Here is a 10,339-nt window from a genome sequence, read left to right on the forward strand (position 1 = left end):
CCTTGTGCTTGCTTTCCTGTTCAGTACAGGGGTGGACAGCTGCAGTCTGTACACTCCCTGGAGATCAAGGACTGTCTCTTTGCTGTATCCTGGTGTGCAAGACTCCACAGAGGGAGGAAGAAAGGTGGGGAGAAGAAAGAGCCACAGCCCTGCCTCCCTATGCACAATGCAGAAGAGTGACTGGAAATGCAGGGTGGAATACCTTGCACCCTCATAGGGGCATAGCAACCATACAATCTTCCATATGACACCGAGCTCTGAAAGGAATTCTACCTCCTTGAGAATTCCTCCCATAGCTCCAGCAGAGAAAGTGAGATGACCTACTAGAAACACATATGCAAAACCTTTGGTGGATACATGTTACTAGGATCCAAAATAGACTGATCTCCATTTTCTGAAAAGTTACATTTTCTGACCATTGACACTTTTTAAAATATTTTTTCTACCATTTCAGCTGTGCCTTGCAATTCTCTAAACTTATACGTTTCACTTGGTAAGAAAGATGATGATAGTTGTTTCTGATGAGTTTCCAGCTGTGAGGCACCCCATGTTATATGTGCTGCTTGCCTCTGAAAACAACTCTACAACCTACACCTTATAGAGGTATCACCTTTTTTTCTGATATTCAATAAGGAAATGCCATTAGCAATGTTTTAACCCACTAGGCTAATTAAACTGCTCCAAATTACTCAGCAGTAGTTCAGATAGTTGAAAAACAGGTAGAAAGCACTAATTACCCATCCATGGCATATTTCTGATTCTAGTGTGAAAAGTATCCTTGTTGAACTTGCATTGCTTCACCTTAGAACATGTCGCTTTCCAAGGGGCTTCACTGATCTAATCTCCTGCATATGAAGAGATGCTGCAAATTGCAATTATTTTTTAAAAGTCTTTTTTGCTGGGTAGAGGTAGATTGAAAAATCCTTATAATGTTGATACTGATATAGAAAGAGCAGCCTTATCAATACACTGATAGTTATTAAAGAGAAAAGGCAGCGTTTACCATGCTGAACGTTTTTACTTTTTTTGTGGCTGTCACTTCTTGAATGTCTAGGCAAAAGCACCTGGGCACATTGTGGGCATTAGCACAAACAAATAAAAACAATAATTCTGTGTATATTATATAGCACAAATATCAGGGTAGCATCAAATTCCATAGCATAATAAGGCCCTGAGCTCCCCCCTATGATTTCAGTGAACTTTGGATCAGATCCTAAATACTGTTTTGTTTTTTTTAGTCGCACCTATTGTCACCAAATTGCACAGATACATTTCAGTGTACAGTTGTATCAACTCTAGCAAGCTAACACATAATAAAGTGGAAGCGCTATAAATGCTTGCTCATTTATTTGTACGTAAGCATTTTCCACTTGTGTCTGTGTACTGACACTATAGTTTGAGTTAGTTTCCCTCTATACTTTATGTTTGACCCTGAGGCTCTGCCAGAAAGTTTGTTTCTAAGCGAGGCAGACAGAATGCAATGGATGAGTTGAGTACACTCATACTTAGAGACTATTTTTGTAAACATTGAGACACACACATGAATGTTCTCAAAACTTCTTCTTCACATGTTTCAGCAGTTCATGTAATGCAGTAGGTAACTAATAGGTGAAAAGAGCCTAAGAGAAAGAGCTGCAACTCACTACAAAAGAAGTGATAGAGAAAGAGAGAAAAAGCGAGACAAGAAAGCAGGAGGAATAAAGAGAACAAAAGGAAAAAGAAGAGCCCCCTAGGAGTAAAAATTGTACTAAAAGGGTCTGGAGTCACAAAGGAGATGTCTACACAGCAATGTAACCCCAAGCTAGAGCCTGTTCTCAACCCTAACTCCCCCTTGCCTCCATGTGACCCAGTGACTTTAGGTATTTTACACAGCTTCAAAAGGATAGGGGTCCTACAACATTGTAGTTAGGACACATATGTGGTGGGGTAGGAAACCTGGGTTCAAGTCCATGCTCAAAATCAGAACGAGTGCTCTAACCACTGGATTTATATATAAGGGGGCCACCTTCTCACCTTTTTATAAGAGAAGGCTAACCTGATTTAGATGCCCAAGTCAGGGTATGGTACTGTGAGTCCTGTGTGGAGGGAGGCACCTGTAGCATCTTACTGATGAGAAAAGCCGTTTCAAGATAAAGCCTTTATTGAGAATGGAAACTATGTACAGAAATAAAGTACTAAAACTGTCACACTCTCTGGAGGAGTTCAGAACCATGAGTGTCAACTTGACCCTGGAGATCTCTGCTTCTGTTTCATAGCTCCGGCCCTGTGAGAATCTAAATAGCAAAAGAGATGAAAATTTTTCTCGCTATTTTCATTTCTTTCTTCCAGAATTCAAGCTGATGAGATGAGTCCATTTACATGCAGCCCCTTCATGGGTGTGCAGAGGCAACTAGCGAAGTCTTTGTATTGTGATGTCTTACAATGGCGCATTTAATTCTGATAGATCTTCCTAATGGGAAGAAGGTAATACCATTCATAGGGATTTGGCATTTTGTACTATGTAAAGTTTTTTTTCTTGTTTGTTGCGTTATATAGTTATATAGTTCAGAAAAAAAAATTTTACATCTATACAGCAAACAAAGAATTAAGTCTTACCTTATAACATGGGATACAGACATTATATGCAGGATTAATACACATAATTTACAAGTATTTCATAAATTTTAAACACATTGTTATAAGTCCAATACCCATCTTAACCATACTAACACACAGGTGAGCTGGACTAGTTTCCAGCAATGAATTTATCAGTGCTCAGCTGAGGTGAAATCTCTCTAGAGCTGAATGTATGCCAAGAAGCAGTTTTAGGAAGTAGTATCTGCCAAATGGTCTGTTGAAAGTGCATATCTCGGAGCTCTCTTTGTCCACGGACTTCTGCCAAAATCCTGCCAATGCATTTAATTTGCTGGAGAATTTGGCTCCTGTCATTTCAGATAATGTTTCATTTATTGTGCGCAAATGGAAATGGTCTCTTTATGTTTTTGTTAGGCTCCTTAGGGTCCACATAGAACTATAATCCCCTTGCTTCTTTCTCTCTGATTAGCAAGAAGTGAAGCCAATCTGTTGGTTCGCCTATTCTCCAAATGATATCGTCTGCTGTCATGTTTCGCAGCCCTTCTTCTGGTATCTTTCTTAAAACGTGTGGAGCTTTCCATGTAGCATATACTAGTGGTTCTGTATTTGTATGTTACTGGAAGATACCTATTTCATGTGAAAGTGTCTTCATCTGATGGCATAAATACTTTCATATCTGACTCTTTTGTCCTTCTAGCTCTCTGTGATAAATATCCTCTTGATAAGGCCACGTACCTCATGTGTATTGGCCCAGTGCCAGTTGCTTGCCTCTGTGAACCACCACAAAATCTTGTTTTATCATTTTTCCTTTGTATTTAAGTGTCAGTGTGGTGTCCCAATACGGGAATTGTTCTTCCACTTTTGGCTCTTCCATTTTTATGTGCTCCTATTATAATTTCTATTTTTACATTTATTTGTGTCCCAATCCTATTTTGTATGTCACATAAGTGCCATTTGTGCACATTTTTTTAATTAGCCAATCTTTTGAGTTTTCAGGCTCCGCCATTATTGCGCTTAAGAATGTCTGCACTTAATACATACACTTTCCTGCTTTCTCTACACATTTTAGCTTAATGATTTGGTTTATTATTGTTTCTATGTATTTGTCTGAATGCTGGGCATTTCTTTCTCATGCTGGTTACCACTCCACAGGCATTGTTTGCTGCTTTCCATGTTTCTGTCCTTATCCTTACCAATTTCATTTCTGCACATTTTTTCCTTGCTGGTTTAGATATGGCACTCACAGTCATATGCTCAGTGCCTTTTTGTAGAATTCTTATTTGTTTGTTCATTCTTCTGCTTGGCATATACATATTGTCCTTTCTAGAGCAGATCCATTTCCCTTAGTAACTGTTTATGGACTTTTTTATTGTTACACCCCAGGACAAGCTGGTATTTAATATGAGAGAGTTTTAATATTCCCTATCTGCAGGACTGGCTAGTTTTAAATGTGTGACAAACTATGGTTTCCCCTTCAATCTGTATTCTCATCTTGAGCATATATTTTTCAAAAATAATATTTTCTAGGAATACAAAGATCCTCAAACATTTTAATTATTTCTGCAAAGCTTTCCTTTCTGTTCCCAGAACTATCTATATGGAATGCATTGTGCATGTTTAGGGCTTCTCTGCCTGTCACTGGTATGAGCAAAGAAATCTTTTGCTCAGCCTCCAGTGTTTTTACCCCCGCCTCAGCTTTCATATACAGTCCATGTTGCCTCTTGCAGAAATATTTGGCACTTTCCCTTATTCTCAGGGCCTGGTGCACAGGATCTATAGCCTCCATTTCAATCTTACCTTTCTCACTGGGTCTTCCACCATTCCATGCTTCCACTTCTGGCACCATGTAGTTTCTTACTGAAGAGCAGACTGGTTTGAAGCTAAACACATTATTAATCATGGAAATAATGTACAGAAATGAAGTGTGCATCTCTCATCTTCCTGGAGGACTTACTCTACAGCACAGTGACTCTCTCTGGCCCAGAGGTAGATACCCCTCTCCTCAGTATTTTAGGCAGCTCTCTGCTCAGTGTACTGGCTTTTGTGAATCCCATTCATAGGCACCTATCTCTCCCCATCCCTATATGGGGAATCTAGGTGCCTAACTCAGGACTGTGCATTGTGACAGGTGGCAGGACAGCTAACATCAGGAATTGCAATGCTATATTTAAGTCCCCTGTGTGGCTCAAGCTCTAAGTGTTCATATATGATGTCAAGTATCAGAGGGGTAGCCGTGTTAGTCTGGAACTGTAAAAGCATATATGATGTGTATTTCAAAAGTATGGGAAGACTTATGAGATTATTTCATTACTATTGTAACAGTTCAAAAATAAAGACCAGGGGCCTGATTCTGATTTCACTTGCACCAGTTGTCATAAACAGATAGCTAAGGGTTAATGTCTCTTTCACCTGGAAAGGAGTAACCTGAAACACCTGACCAGAGGACCAATCAGGAAACAAGACTTTTTCAAATCTGGGTGGAGGGAAGTTTTGGGTGTGAGTCCTTTGTTCTTGGTCTTCTGCCTGTACTCTCTTGGCTATGAGAGGATTTTTCTGCCTCCTGCTTTTCTAATCTTCTGTTTCCAAGTTGTAAGTACAAAGATAGGAAGACCATAGGTTTATTTTTTTGCATTTACATGTGTGTAGTTGCTGGAATGTGTTAAATTGTATTCTTTGTGGATAAGGCTGTTTATTCATATTTCTTTTAAGCAATTGACCCTGTATTTGTCACCTTAATACAGAGAGACCATTTTTATGTATTTTTTCTTTCTTTTTACATAAAGCTTTCTTTTTAAGACCTGTTGGAGTATTTCTTTAGTGGGGAACTCCAGGGAATTGAGTCTGTGCTCACCAGGGAATTGGTGGGAGGAAGAAGTCAGGGGGAAATCTGTGTGTATTAGATTTACTAGCCTGACTTTGCATTCCCTCTGGGTGAGGGTGGGGGGAAGAGAGATTAGCTCTCGGTACTTCTGTTTTCCAGGACTGGAAATAGGGAGGGTGGAATCCCTCTGTTTAGATTCACGGAGCTTGCTTCTGTATATCTCTCCAGGAAACCAGGGAGAGAACACCTGGAGGGGAGAAGGGAAATGGTTTATTCCCCTTTGTTGTGAGACTCAAGGAATTTGGGTCTTGGGGTCCCCAGGGAAGGTTGTTGGGGGAACCAGAGTGCCCCAAAACACTCTAATTTTTTGGGTGGTGGCAGCTTTACCAGGTCCAAGCTGGTAACTAAGCTTGGAGGTTTTCATGCTAACACCCATATTTTGGACGCTAAGGTCCAAATCTGGGAATATGTTATGACATCAGTGAAGACAGGAAGTAATTTCATTGAATAAAACTGATGTAAATGAGATCTGAATCATTTTTTTCAAAATGTGAATAAACTCCATCTAGCATTTTATACACTGTTCTTAGGGCACCCAAATATCACAGTGCAGGGCATACATTCTTCTTCTATGGATTATTTATGTATTTTTTATGATTATTTATTATTGATATAGTGATAAGATTGTGCTGGGTGCTTTACTGATAAATATAGCAAGATCTGTCATCTGAAGAGTTTCTCTGTAAGGTGCATGCTCAGTATATTGACATAGAATAATTGGGCAACTTACCAGAGTCTCTTAGGGCTCAGGGAGGCCACAGCTACAAGACCAACTTTTTATTTATTAATTTTTTGGATGGCTGGTAATTAATGATGTTAGGGTTATTATGAATCTCAGACAGCATGTATTAGAAAGTGGGAATCAAATGGTGTGAGCCTTGACTATGTCAAATCATTAGTACATTGATGCCAAAATATGTATCCATTTTTGTCAATTTGTCAACTAGCAGTTGTATATGGGCTCAGTCCTAAAAATACTGGGTCAAATTCTCAGCCAGTGTAACTCAGCATAGCTCTGTTGAAGTCAATGAAGCTACACTGATTTACACTAACTGAAGATCTGACCCATTATCCTGATTCTGTTCATGACGGACACAGTTCACATGGATAACGCTATTATGACAATAACAAGCTTCTTGCTTCTCAAAGAAAATCCAGGTAGAAATATTCTTAAAATTACAGACGATGTACTATAAGAACATAAGAATGGCCATACTGGGTCAGACCAAAGGTCCATCTAGTCCAGTATCCTGTCTACCAACAGTGGCCAATGCCAGGTGCCCCAGAGGCAGTGGACCTAACAGTTAATGATCAAGTGATCTCTCTCCTGCCATCCATCTCCATCCTCTAACAAACAGATGCTAGGGACACCATTCCTTACCCATCCTGGCTAATAGCCATTAATAGACTTAACCACCATGAATTTATCCAGTTCTCTTTTTAACACTGTTATAGTCCTAGCCTTCACAACCTCCTCAGATAAGGAGTTCCACAAGTTGACTGTGTGCTGTGTGAGGAAGAATGTCCTTTTCTTTGTTTTAAACCTGCTGCCTATTAATTTCATTTGGTGACCCCCAGTTCTTGTATTATGGGAATAAGTAAATAACTTTTCCTTATCCACTTTCTCCACATCACTCACGATTTTATATAAATCTATCATATCTCCCCCTTAGTCTCCTCTTTTCCAAGCTGAAAAGTCCTAGCCTCTTTAATCTCTCCTCATATGGGACCCTCTCGAAACCCCTAATCATTTTAGTTGCCCTTTTCTGAAACTTTTCTAGTGCCCGTATATCTTTTTTGAGGTGAGGAGACCACACTTGTATGCAGTATTCGAGATGTGGGCGTACAGTCGATTTACATACGGGCAATAATATATTCTCAGTCTTATTCTCTATCCCCTTTTTAATGATTCCTAACATCCTGTTTGCTTTTTTGACTGCCTCTGCACACTGCATGGACATCTTCAGAGAACTGTCCATGATGACTCCAAGATCTTTTTCCTGACTTCTTGTAGCTAAATTAGCCCCCATCATATTGTATGTATAGTTGCGGTTATTTTTCCTAATGTGCATTACTTTACATTTATCCACATTAAATTTCATTTGCCATTTTGTTGCCCATTCACTTAGTTTTGTGAGATCTTTTTGAAGTTCGTCACAGTCTGCTTTGGTCTTAACTGTCATGAGCAGTTTAGTATCATCTGCAAACTTTGCCACCTCACTGTTTACCCCTTCCTCCAGATCATTTATGAATAAGTTGAATAGGATTGGTCCGAGGACCCTTGGGGAACACCACTAGTTACCCTTTCCATTCTGAGAATTTACCATTAATTCCTACCCTTTGTTCCCTGTCTTTTAATCAGTTCTCAATCCATGAAAGGACCTTCCCTTTTATCCCATGATAGCTTAATTTACGTAAGAGCCTTTGGTGAGGGACCTTGTCAAAGGCTTTCTGGAAATCTAAGTACACTATGTCCACTGGATCCCCCTTGTCCACATGTTTGTTGACCCCTTCAAAGAACTCTAATAGGTTAGTAAGACACGATTTCCCTTTACAAAAACCATGTTGACTATTGCTCAACAGTTTATGTTTTTCTATGTCTCTGACAATTTTATTCTTAACTATTGTTTCGACTAACTTGCCCGTACCGACGTTAGACTTACTGGTCTGTAATTGCCGGGATCACCTCTAGAGCCCTTTTTAAATATTGATGTTACATTAACTAACTTCCAGTCATTGTGTACAGAAGCCGATTTAAAGGACAGGTTACAAACCTTAGTTAATAGTTCCGCAACTTCACATTTGAGTTCTTTCAGAACTCTGTGTGAATGCCATCTGGTCCCGGTGACTTGTTAATGTTAAGTTTATCAATTAATTCCAAAACCTCTTCTAGTGACACTATGCTGACACTATGCTGCTATTTAGAAGACACACAACTGATTCTAGAGCTTATCCAAATTCTATTTGATTTCAATGGGAGTTTAACTGCGGCCTCATTATGAGGATTAATTCACATATATGAAATAAGACTTCTCGTATGCTGTCTCTTTCTATCCACAAAAGAATCAGAGAGAGTGAGCGCACTTAGGAGAACTTTTATTTGTTTTTTATTTGTTTTCTCTCTATTCACAAAAGAGAGATAGCATGGACTGCCTTTTCCATGCTTCCCTGCCAATGCATCTTAGCTTACCTTAGAGGTGAAAGAGTAATACCTTCTCCATGTTTCTTCTATTTTGTCTTGTCTGCTGAGACTGCCAATGAAGCTGCTAATTAGAGCCTATTGTGATTTTGGCTTTACAAAATCATGAAGCTTGAGTACATTTTATGATACAAATTATTTCTGGATATTTCTTATACTGTAGCTTTCTTAACATCTTTGTGTAAGCATTTTGTTATTTGCAATTTACCAGTAGAGGCTCCCTGGTGTAATCAGGGTAGATATTGTCTATCCAGTTTTGAGTCAAATACAGTACAATCATTTCCCAAAGCTGAAAATTGACTCTGAATGTATCTTTAGATGACAGATTTGCTTACCCATTTCCAGTTGTCACCAGCCTACGCTGCATTTTATGAATACTGCTCTTTGGCATACATGCCAGTCTGAATGAATAGCTCCTTTGATTAATGGAGATCATACTCTAAACAAATAGAAATTTCCTAAGTCTAGTTTTTGGATAAATAATTAAGTGTCTGGACTCTATTCTCCCTACACCCTAAGAATTAACTTAAATCTTAATGTTTTTGTCTACTTTAATATCAAATCCCTGCTTCTAGTAATGTAGTTATTTCACTGAACCTGGATAGATTTCAGATTCTTCACTTAGTGCTGATTTAGCCATACATATATTTAATTGTATCTAAAGGTTGTGAGGTCCCAGTTGTTTTAAACCTCTCACTGAAGTGTGACTGTAATATTGCAGAGAAATGTCTATTTTTCATTAGTTAATACATTTTATGGATGAATAACAGATTGTCATTCAAATTGATTGTTTCACTTAGAATGTTAAACTCTGAAGTGAATTGCTTTTGTACACTATTATATAAAGCACAGGATATGCATTTCAGAAAGACTCTTAAAAGAAAAAAAAAGTCAAATGTTACAAAGGTGTAATTGCTGTTTTATATAAAAAGACGTTCCATACCTGGAAACAGTGTTCAAAAGTTACTGTATTTTGTTTATGACTATTCATAAAATTCCATAAAATGATTTTTTCCCTGCCATGTGGCACATGCATTGAAGGACAGTCAATTTTTTAAGAGTAATGCCTGCAGCCTTATTATAGTACTGAAAACTATAGTACTGGGTGAACGAAACATGTATTTATTAATATTTGTAAGAAAAAAATGCCTTTCCAAAAGCTCTAGGCATATATACAGTTTGAGCCTTCAAAAACACATGCTAAAAATACCAGGTTGATCCAATAGTAATATAAATACACCCTAACATAAAAAAAAAATTCACATTCTTCTCAACCCACCTATTCAATAAAGGCCTGGAGGAATAGGTTTTGCATGCATCTATCAGACTAAGCTTCAGACTCAAGGGCTTGCCAAGTACAATGTCCTGTTCCTGCCATCTCCCAGAGTAATACATCTAGAAACTGAGGTAAAACAGAAAGTGTGTGTGCATGGGGGGGGGGCTTCAAAAGTGCCTGAGAGGTTTAGAAGCACAAGTTCCAGAGACTGTCAATGAGACCTATACTCTGAAGTAATTTAAGCACTTTTGAAGAGCCTATCCACATCCTGTAAGATACAGAGGACCTAAGCGACAAAGGGCTGTCACGCAGCTCTAATGAAAAATTGGCTGGTGGGGAGTTGAGTAGGGCTGCCAAATTTCTAACTGCACAAAATCGAACACCCATGCTCTGCCCCTTGACCGAGGCC

Source organism: Gopherus flavomarginatus, chromosome 4 (assembly GCF_025201925.1).
Source record: "Gopherus flavomarginatus isolate rGopFla2 chromosome 4, rGopFla2.mat.asm, whole genome shotgun sequence".
Classification (NCBI taxonomy): Eukaryota; Metazoa; Chordata; order Testudines; family Testudinidae; genus Gopherus; species Gopherus flavomarginatus.